This window comes from Panthera leo, chromosome D2, assembly GCF_018350215.1.
Source record: "Panthera leo isolate Ple1 chromosome D2, P.leo_Ple1_pat1.1, whole genome shotgun sequence".
NCBI classification, from domain to species: Eukaryota; Metazoa; Chordata; class Mammalia; order Carnivora; family Felidae; genus Panthera; species Panthera leo.
In genome coordinates this window covers 16492301-16514829 of record NC_056689.1, presented here as the reverse complement: position 1 = coordinate 16514829, position 22529 = coordinate 16492301, and the positions used below count along the sequence as shown (strand labels likewise).

General features: G+C 42.8%; 1 protein-coding gene across 2 annotated transcripts in view; it reads left to right on the top strand.

The window, feature by feature from the left end:
* The window catches only part of DISC1 (DISC1 scaffold protein), a 358119-nt gene that overhangs the window by 60737 nt on the left and 274853 nt on the right, over window positions 1-22529 (top strand). The window lies entirely within an intron of this gene.

Below are 22529 nucleotides of genomic sequence, written 5' to 3'. Positions count from 1 at the left end.
GTTTGTCCACAATTGCTCTTTGGTGACGGTGTGCAAATCATCCAAGCTGACAGCCCTGTCTGTTGGGGGGATCCCACTCTCTATCTCCTTTAGGGTTTGGCATCTGAGTGGCTTCCTGGAGGTTTGTGCTTAGAACCAGAAGCCCTGCTTCGTCTTCTCTTAGCTGTAGAGGTGCCAGAGCCCTTTCAAAATGGCAGCTGGATGCCACTCGGGGGTCCCCAGAACGGGAAGGGCTACTCTTGGCACCCTGTGTTGTTCTGTGTCCCTGCTGAAAAGGTAGCCTGCATTTGGGGTCTGCTCAGAGACACGATTGGTGCTTGAAGATGTTTCCAGAGAAAAGAGCCACACTGAGCACACATGGGAATGAGAGTGCAGTTTCTGTCAGCGGTCCCCCTGCACATGCACTTCCTTTTCTCCCTGCACCCCAGGGTTTGGAAACGCCCTCACTTGGCCTGCTATCTACCGGAGTCTGTCTCCATTGCTCTGGGGGGTGCTTGCAGGAAGTATCAGGAAAAGAAGCTAGGACAATGCAACCAAGTGAAATAAATGACATTTGGTACACATTCCTTTTCTGGGGTGTGTTTGTATGTGGTGTGTAATATTAATGTGCAGCTGTCCCACATCCTCTCCCAGCTGGACACTTTCCCACATGCCACTGATCACATCCCAGCATCACTGTGGGAGGAATCGGCACTGCCCCTGAGTCTCCAGCCAGGCCATGGAAGCTGCTCGGAAGGGACTAGCCATGTGTTCCAGACACCCATCCCCTTTGCCACCTGTCCTCGCTGGCTCTCCGAGCATTGTGTAATCCAGCACGGAAAACCGAGCTCTTGAGGAGTTGTGGGGACCGATCCCAGCCAGGAGGTTTCTGGGTTCTGGAATCTCTTATTTACATGACAACTAGGGAACAGAGGAGGGTTCCACGCTGGGAAAAGGGGGGCGGGGGGGAAGACTTTCCATGATTTTATCTTAAAACATTAGGCTGTTAGGAAATTTGCACTTGAATTATTTCAATTTTAGTCTTCAACATTATCCTCACCAAAGCAGAACTTGTGTGTCTGCTTCCTCTTATTTTAAGTAGAAACTTAAAAATTGAAGGATGCCTGGGTGGCTCAGTTGGTTAAGCGTCCCACTCTTGATTTCAGCTCAGGTCATGATCTCATGGTTTGAGTTCGAGCCCCATGTCGGGCTCTGTGATGATGGTGAGGAGTCTGCTTGGGATTCTCTCTCTCTCCCTCTCTCTCGGCCCCTCCCCTGCACTCTCTCTTGAAAATAAATGAATTTTAAGAATTTTAATTCAAGAAAACTTAAAAATTGAGAGATAAGCTAGACATTAAAACGCGTTGTAAACGAGAATGCGGACAAACGCCATTTACTTCACCTAGTTGCATTGTCTTAACCTCTTTTTCTGTTGACAGAAGAGTTTATGACTCTGTAAATTAAGGGCCACAATCTCTGCCGGTATTGGCTTTCAGGTCACCGTTGGTATTTGCCGTTTGTGTGTTGGCATTTTTCATGAGTGCTAGGAGCGTAGTACATGGTGTAACACCTACTTCAGATGTGGTGAGCTTTGTGCACAGACCCGGATGGTCTACCTGTGTATGATAAGCTTCCCTCTCGTATGTAGCACAGGATGTGATTTCAGTGTGGCGCCTTTTCTCCGCGGTGTTCCAGCTGGAAGTACACTCAGCCGCCTCCACCCCTGCGGTGCTATGTATGGGGTTTATTAGACCTCCTGGGACTTTGGAGGTGGAAACACAGAGGAGTGGCTGTCCTGTCTTGATGGCCACATCACAGTACATTCCCTATATTGGTGGGCCTCTGCCTTCCTTCCCTGGCTGTGAGGAAGTCGGTCTGTCCTTCAAGGATCACCTGGGGTGTTGTCACATTCATACATTATTCACGATGACACCTGATAACCAAGGTTAGGCATGACGCCGAACACAAACACCAAGACAAACAAAAAAATCTTTTTTTCTCCACCTCCTTCCCCTAATTAGGTACTTGGACACGCTTTCCTGCTGGCTGAACCATAGCATGTTTTTAATGAGGGTTAGCAGGTGAATGTACACATAGTGGACACACCATCTTACTGTCTTTCTAGGAGATTCTGCAAGTGACCCACAGTTCCCAAGCTGTAGAGTCTGGTTGATGGAGCAGGAAGGGGGGCAGAAGGCCCTCTTGTTTTTAGACGACTGACTTTGAAGCTCCTCCCACAGGTTTTCCACGTTGCTGCTATCCTCCCAGAGTTGCTGAGAGGCTGGCTGGGATCCCAGGAGAGCAAGCTCCCCTGAGGGAATGTTCCATCTGGGCCCGAGGAACTCAGCTGCTCTGCAGGTGCCAGACAGGACCAAGCAGTGACTTAGATTGTCTGGGGCCAGCTCACTGGGATAGAGTGATCATCTTGTCTGTGAGGGCACTTAGGGCTTCAGAAATGTCAACAACTTCACTTGATTTATCGCATGTTCAAGGAGTGCTTCACCTCTTTCTACAGATTGAGAAATGGGTAACAGGACTGGAAGGGGTGTCCCTTCCTATACAGACATTTGATAGAAAAGTTAAAAAAAAAAGGCAGACTTTAGGTGACTGAAGTGGGCTGATTATCCCTTTCCCTGTCTGCAAAGGAACCTGGCTATTATTGGTATCTTTTTTTGGTCTAAAATCCTGCAGATAGTTAAGAGCAGAGCCTGACTTTTAAGCCAGTATATCACAGTAGCTTTTCACATGAACAATTTTTTACTGAGTTTTTTCCAGGTTCACCGTGCCATGGTGGACCAAAAGAAATGTGTACAGGATGTTAGCTTTTTTCTAGAAGAATGTTAGCTTATTTGGGATAAAATATAAATAATATGAATGTGTGAAATTTCAGTTAACATTAAAATTGATTGACTGTGTGTGTGTGTGTGTGTGTGTGTGTGTGTGTGAGGGCTCTCTACTTTCAAGAGGAAGAGACCCAAGAAGCAGAGGAAGAGAGGACTTACAGTTTGGTGTGATGGTGCTGGGGAGGTGAGTGGGGTCAGGAGATCCAAAGTGCCAGGACCCTCACTTTTCTCTCTGCAGTTTGATTTAATCTCTCAAAACACTTGTTTCACTTACCTGTTGTTGCATATAGTAGGCTGAAAAATGGCCTCCAAAAGATATCCACACCGTAATTGCTGGAATTTGTAGATGTTACCTTATTTGGAAAAGGCTCTTTGCATGCATGATTAAATCAATGATCTTGGGATGAGATTATCCTGGATTATTGAGGTAGGCCCTAAGTGCTATCACATGTGTCCTGAAGAGAGAGGCAGAGGGGGGACTAGACTAGTAGAAGAAGAGGAGGTGATATGATCACAGAAGCAGACATTGGAGTGATGTGCCCACGAGACATAGAATGCTGGCAGCCAACTGAAATTGGAAGAGGCAAGGAAAAGATTCTCCATGAGAGTCTGTAGAGGGAGTATGGCCTGGCAGACAACTTGGTTTCAGCCTAATAAAAGTGATTGCAGACTTATGGCCTCTATGAAACTATGAAAGAATGTGAAAGAATAAATTTGTCGTTTTAAGCCTCTAAGTTTGCGGTTATTTTTTACATAGGAAACTAATATAGTGCATAACAAACCACCATAAAATTTAGTACTTAAAACAATGTCAGGGAGTGACATCAAGAAAATGGCAGAATAAGCAACTCCAAGCACTCATTTCCCTCATAGAAACATCAAAAGAGAAGTAGAAAGTGTGAGAACCAACATTTTCAGAACTCTGGAAAATACGCCAAGGTTTAGAGCAACCAAGCAAACACTGAACCAAGGAAAAGGCAACTTGAAAATGATGGGAGAGCTTTGTGGCTTTTGCTCTTGTCCCACCCCTTCTCAGGACAGCAGTGACCTTGGAGATAACAGCTCACATTCCTGGTGTGGGACTCTGGTCCTTGATTCCCCAGGGAGCAAAGCAGACATTACTTGAAAATTATTGCATGAGTCTGTTCTAACCTGTCTAGGGTTCCCTAAAGGACTGACATTCAGTGCTTGTCTCTGTTTTGACTAACTCAGGGCAGAGGCTGGAAAAATGGCAGACATTGCTTGAAAACACTGGCAGGTTAACTAACAAACTTCAAACACCTGGGAGAAAGGTCACTGGTTGTCTAAAGGCCAGGAGCAATAGCTGGGGCACATCTTTGGGAAATTCAGAAGTACCTGTGTATATAGGGAAATTTAGAAAACCACTTGCTTGCTCAGGGCAAGATACATGCTCGGAGAAGAGCATAGAAGACACTAAGCTTTCATCTAAGGATGATCCTGGGGCTCAGGGCAAGCCTGCTCAGGTGCTGAAAGAGTACTCCAGCACAGAACCAATCTGCAAAGACTGGAAGAGGAATTTGTTTTGGTGTCTCTGTGTGTGTTTCTTCTTTTTTGCTTTTTTCCCCCTTGGCTTTCTTTTCTGTTTTTTCTTTTTCTCCTGGCATTTGAAGAAATCGTTGTCTAAACACTGGCTGAACACTAGCTATAAGAACAGAGACTGCAGTGACCACACTCCTCAAGGAATAGTCTTTGCAAAAATAGTTTGGAAAAGTATCTAAACAGATGGACTACTTCAGCCTTCAAAAATGTTGATGACAACAAAACAAAAACAACAGAAAGCCCCACAAACTGGGGAGTTTGGAGAATCTGATTTCCAGAGTCACCACATTATAATATTCAAGTGTCCAGTTTTTAACAAAGCATCACAAGGCATACAAAGAAGCAGAAACACATGGCCCACTGAAAGAGGCAAAATAAATGGACATAAACCATCCCTGAAGAAGCCCAGACCTCAGACTTATTGAAGACCTTAAAAAAACTGTCTTAAAGATGTCCAAAGAGTTAAAGAAACATGCATGAAGAACTAAAGGAGATCAGAAAAACAATGTATGAACAAAATGAGAATACCAATAAGGAAATAGAAATTGTAACAAGGAATCAAATCTGGAGCTGAAAAGTATAACTAAAATAAAATACTCACTAGAAGGGTTCAACAATAGATCTGAGCAGGCAGAAAAACAATCAGCAAACTCAAGACACAACAATTGAAATAATTTAGTCTGAAGAGAAAAAAGAGAAAAGAATGAAGAAAATTAAAGATGGTCTCAGAGGCCACTGGGAGATTATCAAGCAGACCAACATATACCTATGGGAGTTCCAGGAGAAGAGAGAGAGGAGCAGGAGAATATTTGAAGAAATATTGGCTGAATTTGGTGAGAGACATGAAACTACAAATTCAAGAGCTCAATGAACAACAAGTGAGGTAAACTGAGACAGGGAAACACATAATCAAATTGTCAAAAGTAAAAGATAATCTTGAAAGTAGCAAGAGAGAAGCAACTCATCACATACAAGGGATCCTCAGTAAGACTGACAGCTATTTTCTCATTACCATAGAGACCAGAAGGTGGAGGGAAGATATATTTAAAGTGTGGAAAGAAAAAAATTGGCAATCAAGAATTCTATACCCAGAAAAAGTGTCATTCAAAAAAATGAGGGGGAGGGGAGCCTGGGTGGTTCAGTTGGGTAAGCATCCAACTTTGGCTCAGATCATATCTTGAGGTTTGTGAGTTTAAGCCCCGCACCAGGCTCTGTGCTGACAGCTCAGAGCCTGGAGCCTGCTTCAGATTCTGTGTCTCCCTCTCTTTCTGCCCCTCCCCCACTCTCACTCCATCTCTCTTTCTCTCAAAAATAAATAAACATTTAAAAAATGAGGGAAATAGTAAGAAATTTCCAGAAAACAAAAGCTAGAGGGGCTCATTACCACTAGACCTGCTCTGTAAGAAATGCTAATGGGTGTCCTTCAGGTTGAAATAAAAGGACATTAGAGAGTAAGTTGAAGCCATATGAGGAAATAAATAAATCAGTAATGGTAAATAGATGAGCAAATATAAAAGCCAGTATTACTGTATTTTTTGTTTGCAATGCCACTTTTCATTTTCTACATGATTTAAAAAAACAAATGCATAAAATTTATAATTTATAAATTATAAACCTATGATACTGAGTGCACAGGGTAAAAAGATGTAATTTGTGACAGCAATAACAAAGGAGCTGTATAGGAGCAGAGTTTTTATATTCTATTGAAGGTAAGTTGATATCAATTCAAATCAGGTTGTTATAACTTTAGAGTGGTAAATATAATCCCCATGGCAACCACAAAGAAAATATCAAAAAAATATACACAAGAGGAATCAAAACAGTTTGGTACAAAAAAATCAATTAAACCCCAAAGAAGACAGTAATGGAGGCAACGAAGGACCAAAAAAAAAAAAAAAAAAAAAAGACTTACAGAAAATGAATAAGAAAATGGCAGAACTATGTCCCTCTCTCTTTTTTTTTAAAGTTTATTTATTTATTTTGTGAGAGAGAGGGTGCATGCTCCAGCATTGTAGGGGCAGAGAGAGAGGGAGAGAGACAAAGAGAAAGAGAGAGAGGGAGAGAGAGAGAGAGAGAATCCCAAGCAAGCTCTGCACCATCAGTGCAGAGCCTGATGTGGGGCTCGAACTCATGAACTGTGAGATCATGACCTGAACTGAAGTCGGATGCTTCACTGACTGAGCCACCCAGGTGCCCTAGAACTATCTCCTTCTTTATCCGTAATTACTTTAAATGTAAATGGATTAAACTTTGTAATCAAGGGGTGCCTGGATGGCTCAGTCGGTTAAGCATCTGATTTCAGCTTAGGTCATGATCTTACAGTTTGTGAGTTTGAGCCCTACATTGGGCTCTGCTGTCAGCTCAGAGCTCACTTTGGATCCTCTGTCTCCCTCTCTTTGACACCTCTTCTGCCCAAAAATTAAATAAATATTTAAAAAATTGTAATCAAAAGGTAGAGACTGACGGATAAAAAAAAATGATCCAACTATATACCATTTACAAAAGACTCACTTTAGACCCAATGACACAAATAGATTGATAGTCCATGCAAATGGTAACCAGAAGAGAGCTGGGGTATCTATACTATTAAACAAAATAGACTTCAAGTAAAAAACTGTTATGAGACCAAAGAGGCACTATATTTTGATAAAAGCATCAATTCATCAAGAAGATACAATAATTTTAAACATATATGCACCAAACAACACAGCCCCCAAATATATGAAACAAATATTAACAGAATATGATTCTCCATTATAGTTGGATACTTCAGTACACTACTTTTAATAATGCTGAGAACATCTGGACAATTGATAAGGGTATAGAGACTTGACTAACACTGTAAACCTTCTAGACTTAACAGACGTGTATAGAACACTCCAGCCAACAGCAGAATGCATTTTTCTCAAGTGCACATGGAACATTCTCCAAGATAGACCACATGTTGGGCCACAAAGAAATCTCAATAAATTTAAAAAATTGTAATCATACAAAGTATCATTTCCAACCACAATGCAATGAAACTAGAACTGAAAACTGAAGGACAATTGGGAAACGTACAAAATATGTAGAAACTAAGCAACACACTTTTAGAGAACCAGTGGGTAAAAAAGACATCTCAAAAGAAATTAGAAAACATTTAGAGGTGAATGAAAAGGAAAACCCAACATCTCAGAACTCATGTGATACAACCAAGACAGTGCTCAGAGAAAAATTTATAGTTGTAAATACCTATATTAAAAAAGGAGAAAGATCTCAAAATCAATAACCCAACTTTACACACTGATGAGCTAGAAAAGAAAAGCAAACCAAACCCAAAGCTAGCAGTAAGAAGTAAAGATTAGAGCTGAGGTAAGTAAAATAGAAAATAGAAAACCAATAGAATCAATAAAACCAAAATTTAGTGCTTTAAAAATATCAACAAAATTGACAAAGAAAAAAAGAGAGAAAATGGGAACAACTAAAATTATAAATGAAAATGAGAACATGACTCCCAAATGTATGAAATAAAAATGAAAATTAGAGAATACTATGAATAATTGTATGTCAGCAAATTGGATAACCTGGATGAAATGGTCCAATTCTTAGAAAAGCACAAATTACCTACATTGACTGAAGAACGAGTCAAGAGACGGAATTAGTAATCAAAAACCTTCCAACAGAGAAAGGTCCAGGACCAGATGGCTTTACTGGTTAATACCATCAACGATTTAAGAGGAATTTAACACTAATCCTTCTTTAACTGTTATGAAGAATAGTAGAGGAGAGAACACTTCCTAACTGATTCTATGAGGCCAGCATTATCCTGATTCCAAAGATGAAGTCATCACAAGAAAGAAAATTACAGATCAATATCACTTATAAATATGGATGCAAACATCCTTCACAATGTTGAGGTATAGATGCAAATCAAAACCATACCCACTAGGGTGGCTACTATAAAAAAATGGTCAGTAACAAGTCTTGGTGAGAATGTGGAGAAATTGGAACTCTCATACACTGCTGTGGGAATGTAAAATGATGCAGTACTATTGAAACCAGTTCGGCGGTTCCTCAAGGAACTAAACATGTGCAAGCAATTCTACTCCTAAGTATTTTCCCAAAGCAATTGAAAGCAGGGACTCAAACAGATATTTGTATGCAAATGTTCATGCAGCATTACTCGCATTAGCCAAGAGGTAGCAACAAACCCAAATGTCCATCAGTAGATGAATGGATAAACAAATTGTGGTATGTCCACTACAAAGGAATATTATTCAACCGTAAAAAGGAATGAGGTCCTGATACATGCTACAACATAGATGAATTTTTTTTTTTCTGGCATTGATGAATCTTAAAAGCATTACATTCATAGGGTGCCTGGATCGCCCAGTTGGTTCAGCAGCCGACTCTTGATTTCAGCTCAAGTCATGATGTCACCATTTGTGAGTTCGAGCTCTGTGTTGGGCTCTGCACTGACAGTGTGGAGTCCGCTTGGGATTCTCTCTCTCCCCCTCTCTCTCTGTCTCTACCCCACTTATGTTCTCTCTTTCTCTCAAAAATAAACAAACATTAAAAAACCATTATGTTCAGTGAAATAACCCAGACACAAAAGGACAAAATATTGTGTGATTCCACTTACACGAAATACCTGGAATAGGCAAGTTCAGAAACAAAGTAGAATGGAAGTTAACAGGGATGGGGGAGGGGAATGGGTAGTTACTGCTTAATGGATGCACAGTTTCTGTTTGGGATTATAAAAGGTTTTAGACATGTTAAGTGGTGATGGTCACACAACATTGTGAATGTACTTAATGCCACTGAATTGTATATTTAAAAATGGTTAAATGGCAAATTTTGTATTATACATATTTTACCACAATTAAGAAAATTAATGCAATGTGCCCAAACCCATTGAGTTGTATACTCTAAATGGGTGATTTGTATGGCATGTGAATTATACTCGACAAAACTGTGTAAGAAAAACAAGGACGATATTTATTTTGCTCATGAATCTGCATTTTGGGCAGGGCTGAGTGAGTGTAGCTTATCTCTACTCCAGGCGTCAACTGGGGTGGCTTGAAGGCTGGGGCCTGGAGTCACCTGCAGTGTTGGTCACTCAAGTGTCTGGTGGTTGATGCTGACTGTCTTGTGGGTACTTGGCTGGGTCTGGGACACCTGTAGCCTTTCCATGTGGCTGTTTGGCTTCCTCATTGTATGGTGATGACATCCTGAGGGACAGTTGGGCAAAAACTATTACTTCTTGTGGACTGACCTCGGAAGTCAGGCAGTGTTACTACTGCTGCATTTTACTCATTAGAAATAAGTCACTAAGGGTGATGTGACCCATGCTTGAGGGCGGAGTAATTCCCCATCTTTTGATGGGAGGAGTGGCAAAAGAACTTGTCGGCATCTTTTTGAAACCACCACAGACTGCCCTTTATTCTTGTGTGTTTTTGCATTCTTTCCACATCCAAAATATCCTCATCCACTCTCAAAGCCCCTCAACAGCCACATATGATGGCATCAGGTTCAGGGTGGATGTCCAGGAGCTCCATGTGTAATTCACGTGGAGCTGCAGGTGAGGCTCCCAGGGTGGGATTCTCCAGCACAGCTTCTTGGGTACAGTTTCTCTCGATGATCGCTCGGAACACTTATGTTCTGAAGCTACAGCTTGTCAACCCCCACAGTCCCAACACAGGATGGTGGGACAGGTGTGGGATCACCGCTATAGATACGTGTTCAGAAAGGGGGGATGTGGGGGCCACACGGCAGCCACGGGTCCACGGCGATTCTGAAATCCAGCTGGGCTCCTGTTGCCAGTTTCTTGTTTAGGGTTTATCCCTACTGCCTGGGAGTGATTGTCCGTGGTTTCCCTCGGCTCTGACCCGTGGGTTCCTGGTTCTACATCCTGAGTCACCCTTCCTTGTCCATAAGCAACAGCCTGAATTTGGAGCCAAGTAATTTTCTCAGCCTGCTTTCCACCCATACAAGTTTGGGGGCCTAAATGCCTTTTTTCATCTCGTACTTTCCTTGTTCTCTCCAACTTGCCATGATCCTTTGAAAAACGTTTTGGATTTCATATGAATCAATTTATAATCCACTCTATCAGACAAAAGCTATGCCCACAGATCTCTTCAAGAATAGCCTCTTTTTCAGGCTCCCTGTAAGGTTTGCAGGAGGTGAGGCAGCGGGAACAATGCTCCTAAGATTCTTACAGGGCTGTTTGACTGAAAGGGTCTGTGATCTTTCTGAGATCTTAGAAAGGGTTTTACAGTTTACGTCCTTGGCCTCATGTCTTAACCATATTTTCCGGCAGCACTCGGGGGTTGATCTTTGCCTGGGAGCTGTTTTTAGCCTTGTTTGTCATCTGATGAAGCTGGGGATCAGGACCAGTGTTAATTTCAAGCCCAGCAAGTCCTGACTTCTTTATAGGAAGTCGTTTCCTTTGCTTGTTTCTCTGTTCTCACACGTACTGTGGGTAGTAAGGAGAAGCCAGGTGGTCGCTTCAGCCCCCTGCCTGGAAATCTCCCTAGCCAGACTACCCAGCTCAATGGATACACTTTCTATTTTCTGTGTCAGTGTCACTTTCCGGCGACAGTGTTTTCAAACTTACGTTCGGGCGACAGTGTTTTCAAACTTACGTTCTTTGTTCCAGCTTCTGATAACATTTTCTCCTGTCTCCTTGATGTCCTCACCCCCAGCCTCCTCAAGATCAATCTAACTCTTCTCCTGTGTCGTTAGGGCCCTTCCAGCTTCCCAAACCTATGGCCCAGTCCCAAATCCGTGGCCACGTGTTTTGGGTTTTGTCATGGCAGAACCCCACTAAGGCACCAAAATCTGTTCCTGTTATCTGTGGCTTTGTAGCAAATGACCCCTATCAGGCTTAGGGGCTTATCAAAATGACAACATTTATTGTGCTCAGAAGAATCTATAATTTGGGGAAATCTCAGCAGAGATAGCTCTTTTTTTGCTCCATTCGGCCTTAGCCAGGCAGCTCACAGAATGAGTGAGGCCTGGGGTCATCTGAAGGCCCGCTCTCATGTCGGGCAGTTGATGCCTGTCAGCTGGGTTGTGGCTGGACTGCCCATTTGTGGCCTTCCCGTGGGGCTGCTTGTCTTCCTTACAGCGTGATGGTGAGTGTCCTGGGGGTGGGGAACAGGGGAGGGAGGCGGAGGAAAGTCTGTTGTCTTTTATGACTTCATGTAGAAAATTGTGTGGTGTTAATTCCACCACATCCTGTTCACTTGAAGCAAGTCACCAAAGTTAGCCCATCTTCAAGCACAGAAGAGTTAGGCCAATGTTTTGTTTTTGTTTTTTTTTTTTTAAATATATGTATATTTAACATTTATTTTTGAGAGAGAGAAAGAGACAGAGTGCTAGTGATGGAGGGGAAGAGAGAAGGAGACACAGAATCTGAAACAGGCTCCAGGCTCTAGCTGTCAGCACAGAGCCCAACGTGGGGCTCGAACTCACAAACAGTGAGGTCATGACCTGAGCCAGAGTCGGACGCTCAACTGCCTGAGCCACCCAGGCGCCCCTGGACAGAGGAATGTTTTAAGACGATCATACCAGTTTACTCCACCTGGCAGTTCAAGACTTGTGTTCTAACAGCACCATGACTTGAGAAGAAAGGAGACTTCCCTCCGTGGCTCCAGTTTGAAAACTTTCAGGGCGGGCTTGGGACAGGTGCCAACTCCTTGGACCAGTTGCTGTAGCTAAAGGGGTGAGGTGGTACAATTAGCCAAGTTGTGTTTACCTGTCTGTCTCTGTGATGAGGTGGGTACATCTGTTATGAGAAGGTGAGGGAGCTGGGGCCAAGCAGATAAAAATAGTAGCCTAGTGAAGCACACACACGCATGAAGTAATTAAGAATGGTTGAGAACAACGTATGAATTTCAAAATGAGGGATGCTAAAAATATACAAGAAGACTAACATGGAAACACTCTGTACAGAGTTTATTCATTTAGTCAGGAAACACTTATTGAATGCCTGCTGTTTCTAAGCACTCTGCTGGATGATGGGAAGCCGTGGTGAATTAATACAGTCCTTCCCCTCCCAAAACCTGCTCTCACGTATTAGTTTGAAGTTGCCTTTTATTTAGAGACTTTCCAGAGACTTTTGTCCTAATCCTCCCTAGGGAGCAAAGTAACCTTTGATGTGTCTCTGACTGTGGTGACATTTAGGGGGGCTTTGTGTGTTAGATTAAGAAAAAGTTCAATCCATCACTTGGTTATTATGGGGCTGATTGGCCCAAAGTCCTGTCAGTGAATTGACCGATTGATGAATTCAATTGGCGGGATTAACCCTTCTATTTCAACATGAAGTGACAATTAGAAATAATTAACTCCTGTTCAAACTGGGATAGTCAGTGCTTAAAAATACCTTTAAGCAAGCTGTGAAAGATTTAACAGGTGTTTATTTACATATTCAGTTCTGATTTTCCGTATGTTTTTAGTTGAGGTACAATTTACATACAGTGAACTGTGAGATGTTTAATAACCCCCTGTGTACCTCTGGGTGAGGTCAGCTCAGCAGGCAGAGCAGAGAGTCCCAGGACTAGATAAGGAGACTCAGTGCCAGTGTGGCAGGGCCTCTTTGTCCTGTAACATGTCCTTGAACACCAGTTTGCTCCTGGATAAGCGAGGAGTGAGAATACCTATCCTTCTGTGTGGGTGGAAGGTTAAATGGGGTCATGGTGTATGTGAGGTGCTTCGTGCACAGGTGTGAAAATGCTGAGGTGTGGCTTCTTCTGAACAATGTCTACCAGCAGTTAGCATCTGTACCATGCAAAGAAGATAGAATGATTTGGCTTCTTATTTTGTTTGTCAATAAGAAGCTTATTGGCACATAGCCTGATTTCTTTCCAGCTGCAAAAAATTCGGAAATGAGGTAAAGCAATATATATTAAAACATGCAAATTATAATGAGGCATTTAAGGCTTGACTACTCTTCACATCTTCCTGTGACAAAGTATTTTTCTTCTCGGTGGTAAATCTCATGACCTTGAATCTCATTCTCTGCCTCATTCTCTGTTGCATGACATTGGATGACATTGAGGAAATGAGTTTGAAACTCTGCTTGGGCTTTGGAAAATTGGGTATCCTGGTTTTGAGGGTGGATGGAAAAAAAATAGAAGAGGAGGAAATGGAGACATAAATGGAGGGTGAAGACAAGAGGAATTGAAGAGAGGTTGATTTTGTGCTCTGGTCATTTTTTCTGTGGGTCTCTGCTGCTTTGTGACCTGTACCTTCTTGAGCAGAGAGGGTTAAGGCTCAATTCCCAGACTATTTTTTATCCATCCATTTAAAACGGTCATTTACAAATGTGGTGTCCATTTCCTCTGCGTAATGGCCATGATATGGTGCCCCTGCCCCTACTTGGGGCTCCTTGCACTGGTGATTTATCATGGGACAGCTAATCTGTTTTTATAAACTGCCCAGGCACTTAATTAAATCTGGCATCCTGTCTCATGTGAAACTGACAGCAAATTTCCTACCCGCACATCCTGGATGACAGAGGGTTGCACCAGAAGAGAACCTTGAGTGGCCGTTCCCTCCAGATTTAACAAGCACTGCAGCCTGTCCTCTGCTGCTCCTGCTTCCAAATCAACGAGGGCTGAAAGCATGGCGTGAATATATCAGCTGCTCTGGAGGCCCTGCTTTTGGAGATGAATCGTGACCCACTCTGAACAAAAGTTACATAGGGAAATTTGAGTACGTTTCCTATGAGATGTGGAAACAAAAATCTTTGTTTAGCAAGGTCTTCAGTTGGAAGGGGGCAGACACTGTGCCGAACCAAAGAGTATCCCATGGGTTCTGAGTAGAAAGCTTTAGGGACAATGTTGACCTTTACTTTGGGGCTGGTGGCTGGGGGTCATGACCAGGAGCCTTGACACAGTTTTGAATCAGCTCTGCCTGGTGCGTCTGCCTCCTCGAGCCATTAGTGTGAGATCGTGCATTGGCCTTTTGGTCTTGTTTCAGTGAGGAAAGACAGACCAAGTGGGACAAAGTGGCAAGGCACTTATTCAGTGTGGGGACTGAGTGGCATTGTAAAATAAAGTGGTGAAGGGAGAGAGTATCTCGGCAACCTCCTGAGACGATCTCAGCCAAGGTCTCTGAACCCCACAACCTGAACACCTCTCAGTTCTGCGTGTTCTGTGAGCACATTGACCTGACAGTTCTGTGCACCGCCTCCCCCCGCCCCCCATACTTTGTTTGCCTGCTCATTCTAGCCTGAAAGTGGTTTTCAGTATACCTTTGTTTCCTGACAGTCAAATCTCTCCATTAATAAGAGAAAGGGGGGGCATCTGAGTGGCTCAGTTGGTTAAGCGTCCAACTCTAGATTTTGGCTCAGGTCATGATCTCGTGGTCCGTGAGTTAGAGCCCTGCATCAGGCTCCATGCTGGCAGTGTGGAGCCTGCTTGGGATTCTCTCTCTCTCCCTCTCTCTCCCTCTCTCTCCCTCTCTCTCCCTCTCTCTCTCTCTTCCCTTCTTTCCCCCTCGCCAGCTCGCACGCTCTCTCTCTGTCTCAAAGTAAATAAACTTTAAAGAAAAAATAAGGGAAAGGACTTGGAGATGTGACATCACTTTCCCCTCAATACTTAGGTGTAGAATGTAAGATCCATCCCTTCCTCTATAAGTTCTTGATCTCTGGCACAGCCCAACTCCTCTTGTTCTGGTTCCTGCTGCAGTGAATGGGGCCAAGCAAGAAAAACTGGGAGTCATGCTGGACACTCCCCCCTGGACTTTGAGCCACTGTATCTTTTAGATTTCATCCCCTAAATATCTCCTCCTTCTGTCCTCAGATCTCACCAGTTGTTGCCTGGACTGTAGTCTCTTAAAGGGTCCCTGCTTCCATTCTCGCCCTGCTCCGATCCATATTTCACCTTGTAACCAGTCTTCCTTGTCAAAAGCATATAGGGTCACGTTTCCATTTCACGTCTCTCCATGATGGACATTTTCAGGATAACTGGTAAACTTAGCCCGCAGTAACCCTGTCTCACCCTGGCCCTTGCGTAGCTCATTAATTTCTTTTCTTGCCACTCCTTTCCCTTTCTTTCTAATGCTTCAGTAGTTCCTGAAGGCAGAATGTCTGTTCCCGATCAGTTTACACCTCTTCCCACATTGCCTCCCTCCTTCTCCTTCTTAGATCTTATTAGACCATCAAGACTTGATTTCAGTGCTCCTTCTTTTGGGTTCTCTGCATGTTTCCCTAGCCTCATCCATATTATGTTCTAATATAGTTGTTGTCTGTCCTCTTGGCTGAACCGTAAGCTGTCTGAGGGAGAGAATGAAACCTTGTCTGACTTTATCTCCGGCATCTAGCATAGTGCCTGGTCAAAGTTGACTTTTTTTTTTTCTTGTAATGTTTATTTATTTTTGAGAGAGAGAGAGACAGAGTGCAAGTGGGGGAGAGGCAGAGAGAGAGGGAGATACAGAATCCAAAGCAGGCTCCAGGCTCTGAGCTATCAGCACAGAGCCTGATATAGGACTCAAACTCACGAACCATGAGATCATGACCTGAGCCGAAGTTGGCCACTTAACCGACTGAGCCACCCAGGTGCCCCTCAAGGTCGACTCTTAAGAAATGGTTGTTGGATGAACAAAGGAAAGATCAAACTACATCCCATCTACAAATAACAATTGTAATCTTTATCTTGTTATTAATAGTCAGTAAGTCTACTAACATAAAGTCACAGAGTAACCTAGTCATAAAGTATTAGTGCCTTTCAGGTCAACATAGTTAAAAACCTGACAACGAAGTTAGGTTCTTCCATTTACTAGCTGTTTAAGCTTGGAAAATTACATAATCTTTCAAAGCTTTGATTTTTCCCACCTGTACAATGGGTATCAGAGTTGTTTTGAGAATTAAATGAGGTGGTGTATGCTAAGTATTAGTGTTATATAAAATGCTGAATGAATGTCAGTTACTACAATTACAATCAGCAGTAAACTATTTAGATATTTAGGTATTATGAGTCTATACAGATAGTGTTTTAGACCTGCCATCTTTGTGTTTTTCTGTTCTAATTTGTTTGTAAGCAAATTATTGTCAGAGCAGCAGCTGGAAATACCCTGGATTGCCTAGTTTAATACATTTTGAGAGCAGAGAGAAATCAGAAAGCCCATACACAGCAGAGGGACTTTTTAATATTTCACAGTAGACAAACAAAGTTATTTTCCGTCATGGCAATGTATTGGGTGGAATGACCTTTATCAGTTGATGACAGTGATGGAGCAGAAGGGACAGTTTTCCACTTGACCTTTATACAATGTGCCAGCTTGTCTCCCAACACAAAATAAGTTACAATTGACAGGCTTGATAGAACAGTAACCTGACAGAAGCTTATTGTTTGGAAGGAGACAGTCACTCTCACAGCCCCCGTTTGCTATAGAACGTGGTGACTTTCATATCCCCAGGGGTGGCTTAGAAATGAGTACTACCTAAGTCAGTGCCAGAACATTTAGTGTAATTAGTTCCTCTGGGAGTTTGTTTTTAAATGAGATTTGTTCATAATGAATGTTTATTGCCATGGACTTGATTACTCTGCACGGACCAGACTATATTCTTTCAACTTTTCTTTGTTAGCTCTCTTTCTCTCCTCTTTGCCAAAACATCACAGAATGTTTTCTGCACATCTTTCTTCTATTGCTTCATTATTGCCTTTCCATAAACTTTACTATTCCCTTTAGTTTTTTGCGGCGGGGCATTTTCCCTTGAGGCTTTCCTCCATGAGGGCTAACATGTGAACTTTGCAAGTTTACTACTTTTCCTAGGTACTGGTGGTGCAGAAGTGGCCTTGAGAAGCAGGGAGGGAATGTGTTGCAGTTCAGCCTTGCAGGCCAGGTGGGGGAAATGGCTGCGGAGGGTCAGTTGATCTGGATTGTAGCCTTACTTCTGACACTAAGTGCATGGACAGTCACAGGTAATGTACTTCTCTTTAGGATGTCAGAGGAGGGATTACATTTTTATTTGGAGGAGATGGAAAACTGGTAGCCCCATCATGAACGTTACAAGTAGAAAATGGGCATGTCATTCTGGGACTTTTCCCAGAGCCAGATCTGTGATGTGACAGATCCTGGCTTCATCTGCTAAATGGGTACGGTAACATCTGCCCTATCCACCTTGCTGTGTTCATGTGAGAAACAAAGGAAATATTAAATATGGAAGGTGTCCTGGTTGGAAGAACTCTGGCTAGGCCTGTCTCTGGCTGGAGAGTAGTGGATTATGCTTTCTGCCCTTTAGACTTTTCCATACTACACATTAAAAAAGAAAAAGAAAAAGATAAAAAACATAGGAAAAATCAGAAAGAAATATACAAAAAAAAAAAAAAAAAAAAAGCTTTCCGAAAATGAGAAATCTAATAAAGCCCTCAGTACCATAGCTGAGGATTTGGCCTCATGTTCCGAGTAAGTAAATCTCACTGAGATGAATATTTTATGCATTTCTGTGGAATCAGCAATTCACTCGCATGTATGAAACCGGAGTCTGTCCCTAGCAAAACAGAGGGTGAAGATGCACATCTTCTCTTTTTCTTGAAGACCTTATAGGACGAGCTGTTCCCTTTCGTCACGTGGACTCGGGACAATAACACAAAGTTGGCAGCTTGCGGTTGGCAGTGTTTATAGCTCCTCGACGCTTTGAATCTATGTATTTTTTCCGAATGCCGGCGGACTGATGGTCACACTGTGTTCTGGGGGGTCACGGGGATCCTTAGGGGAGCTGGAAGGGAACACCATCCCCAGTCTCAGAGGATCTTGGCTTTTATTGGTTGTTAGTACCCGGTGAGACTGCGTCTCCAGAGGGTTCCGTTGCTAAGCAAAACAGCAGCAACAGCAACGACAAAGTACTCGCAAAGTTTGCCACAAGGCTTAAAAATGATACCTGAGAAACTCTGAAACTGTATTGAGAGGAAGAGAATCCTTCCAAACCCAGGTTTCTTCTTCATATTGAATGGAGGCTTGACGTTTGAGTGGCCACAACCACAGCACGCTAGACGTGGATAGCCTACGAGGACGACGGCATTGACCTCTGCTCAGGTCCTGAACCGCGAGGACAGGATTGCCCAACGCGCTTAACTATGAAACAGAACCTCCCAGTCATCCCCACGGGGGCGGGTGCTTCTGATGAGCTCACGTGAGGGTGGTTTTCCAGCAGGAAGAGCAGTGTGCTTCAAACACTGTTAGTCCCAGTCAGGGGTGTTATTCTGTGTCCATTCCACTTAGTGGTGTTCATTTTCTTCTCGGCAGCTGGAACCAATTGCTTTGGATCCACCATGGAAACCTCAACATCCTGAACAAAACTCCTATTAATGAAACTCCCTGGGTTTAAATAAAACAAAACGAATAGATACTGACACAGAGCCAGCTAATTCGTCTTTAGACATAATGAAAAGAAAAAGAGGAGTCAGGTGGAAGAATGTGCCCATTTAAGATAGGGTGACATCTCCTCTCTCTCTCTCTCTCTCTTTCAGGATACCAGTTGTTTGGATGCTGGCCGCGGGCTTGAGGAAAGTCAGCTGGGCACTGTCAGGCCTGTCCCAGTAATGTCCCCATCCTCTATCATGGCATGAAAAAAACACTATTGTTTGACATCTGTGTTCGAACAGTTAGATTTTGGTAGGAAAAAAACCCCACCCAAAAGTGACTGCAAAAATATGCTACGATTAGTGTCAGTCGTGAGAATTCAACTTTTGGGGCCTTGAGGACCATAACTAAGCACGCATCTCCCCCCGCCCCTGCCTCAGTGACAGTACGTACTAATTGCAGGTACAACATCTGGGCAAGAATTTGCTTGCCCTGCAAACCCAGGTCCGTAACATGATGACAGTCCTCGTCCCTCCCTTCCAGAATTGTTGCTGAGAAGTCGGACGCACTGGCTGTGGACTTTCTCTTGTCACGCAGCTTCTTTCTGTCCTGGCTTAAGTGACAGGCATTGCTTTTGTGCAGTCCACCACCTCCATCAAAGGTTAAATTTCTTTCTTTCTTTTTTTAATATTTAATTATTTTTGAGAGACAGAGAGAGAGAGACAAGCCAGGGAAGCGCAGAGGAGAGAGAGAGAGAGAAAGAGAGAGAGAGAGAGAAAGAGAGATGGAATCCACAGCAGGCTCCAGCCAGGTCCTGTAGGTTGATGGCATCCCTCCAACATGCATTCAGGCCAAAACAATTCTGTAAGTAGCCAGCATGATGTGGTCACAAGTCGTGTCACTCTGCTGCTTTGTCCTCATTCAGGAGGTGGCTTTAGAATACCAGGAGAACGGAAACGGATGGACTGCATAATCCTTCTGGAAATATCACAGACCTATCCTTCCCTCGCCTTTGATAGATAAGGGTGAACAGTGAGATCTCACCCTCCTTGCAAGAATTTTGTGTGCACCTGTTCAGGATTGCTAATTAAGGGAGGACTTTCAACCTTAATAGAATCAACCAAGGAGTAGAGTTGGCATTATAATGCAGTCACTACTTAGTAGTTAATGTTATCTTATAATTTCTTTTCATGAAAACACCAGTGCATTGGTGCCTGTTACCACTTGCTTGCTGCTGCCTGCAAAATAATAAAGTGGGTGAGCACATAGCACAAGATTATCATGGGAAACTCAGAAACTCTTCATTACACCCAAGTCTGAAAGGTTTTTTTGTTTGTTTGTCTCTTTTCTTCATGGACACCAGTGTTCTCACTGTAATATGTATGTATGTATGTATGATGTATGTATGTATGTATGTATGTATATATTTATTTATTTATTTTAGAGAGAGAGATAGAGCATGAGGAAGGGAGAGGGGCAGGGGAAGAGAGAGAGAGAGAGAGAGAGAGAGAATCTTAAGCAGGAGAGCCTGACTCGGGGCTCGATCCCACGACCTGCGATCATGACCTGAGCTGAGACCAAGGTTCAGACGCTCAACCAACCGAGCCACCCAGGTGCCCCCCTCCCCCCACGGTAATTTTATATAATTAAAATTATACATAAATATATAAATAAATTTATATTATATTATAGGTATGTCTGTCGCTGATATTGTTGCTAACACTTATGATGGAATTTAGCGTATCCGTGTGTCATGGCATTCCTCAAAAGGTTCTGTGACTTCTGGGTGGTTCAGAGCCACTGGTACGGGGAAGCTAAAGGTAGCCTGCGCTGTCTGTATGTGTGGGTGGAGGACTCGGGGTGAGCCAGGAGGAGGGACAGGAATCTGCTGTACATTGTACATTATGAAAAAAGAAGTTCGGAGCAAGACTGGCTATCAACGCCTCTGAATCTGACAGCCCTCCAGGTTGGGTCACCCTAAATGCATGCTGAGTAGTTATTTACTTATTTATATTTACAGAGTGAGAGCACGTGAGATGGGGAGGGGCAGAGGGCGAGGGAGAGAATCCTAAGTAGGCTCCACGTTCAGCTCAGCATGGAGCCCCGTGCAGGGCTCGATGCCGCCACCTGAGCTAAAATCAAGAGTCAGACGCTCAACCTACTGAGGCTCCCAGGCACCCCCGACTGCTGAGTTTTAAAGAGATTTAGTCTGAATTGAATTAAATCTGAATCCACAAGGTAGTGCTGTCAGAGTCGCTTTCACTTTTGCAACAAGTCTGCCACTTGTATTTTTCACAACTGTTCACAGGCATTTTTCACTTTCACCACAATTTGGTGGCAGAAATTGGACTAGTATTCTCATTCCTAAGATAAGGAAACTGAGTCGTAAGGAGGCTACATAGTCTCAAGGTTACAAAGTTGTCCCCAGTGCATCCAGGACTAAAATCTGGATCTCTAGATCCTTTAAGCAAAGAAATCAATTTAAAATGTTGATTTTCTTCCTGTACCAGAGGCTCATACATGCAGAGAGAAGAATCACATCACTTCCCTCTCCATTGTTTATGTGATTTTTTTAATACATACTTAGATATTTATTTTCAGGATAACATCTTATACAATCTATGATGTTTATCTTTAAGATTCTAGTTTTAACAATTATAAAGCCAAGATTTATTTTGGCCGCATGCATATATCACTCCTCACTCGTTCCATAAATCCTGGTTAAGTGCCTTTTATAGCACACGCTACATTAGGTACTGGGGAGACAGTCATCGACAAGGCAACATTGTCTTCTGCCTTCAGAAGCCTCTGGCACAGTCTTCCTGCTGTGGGATAGCACTTTCTGTGAGTGCCCATCTGGGCCCAGAAGTTAAACTTTTCCACCAAGTGTCTGTTACTCTTATTGTTATTATTAAAAAAAATTTTTTTTGTAGCTCAGGGGTTTGGAGCTCTGTCTTTGGAGTTATGCTTAATCATCGAGAGTCCTAAATGCCGTCTGAAACCACATGGGGAATTCAGTTAGTTCTGTAAAGGACCTGAGGTGTTTCTTGTGTCTGCTTTCTGTTACTATTACATTCCTGCTCTGGGAAAGTGTTCCCAGTAACTCCAGTTTTGTTTCTAATACCTGCACGGTATCTTAGGACTCTGGGAAGATACTCTTACAACTAGTCCTGCAGAGATTTCTAATTTCTTTAGCTTCTTACTATTTTATAGAGGCGTTGCTTGAAACTGGTACATATGCAGCTTCCCAGCATGCTAAAAGCATTGCTCTTTATTAGTCATTCTTATCATTGGCTGCTGTTTTGTGATTTCTCTCTATTAACATCGCCTTTGAATTGAAGGTCACTGTTTTATTTGCATTGTGGTGCTTCTGCCAAAAGAAAACAGCTTAATTCTACTTTGGTCTAAGGAACGAGTATCCTAGTATGCTTTATTCCTTCTGATTGGATTTCATCCTAATGGGAATGGCTCAGGCTAGTGGAAATAATTTATTCAATCTTCTTAGGTTTTTTTTTTTTTTTTTTTTTTTTTTTTTAGACTATGCCGTTTTACCTAGATCCCTTTATGCCACTCAAAGAATTTAAGCTGTTCGTGTTGCCGTGTTGTTAGAGATCAATTTAGTACGATCCTCTTGGCACTGAGCATTACACTGGTGTGTTCTATTTGTCTGTTGCAGAAAGGGTATGCACATCAATGTGGTTTGCATTATCTTTTTAAAAATAATGATGGTAGCGGTTGCTCGACAGTGAACTCCTAATGTCCTGAATTCCATTAGAGACAAATGTGTTAAAAGATCTTCTACAAAAAACAATTAAGTCTTAAAAGACTGCAGGCTGTGGTGGTTGCCATTACAACAGA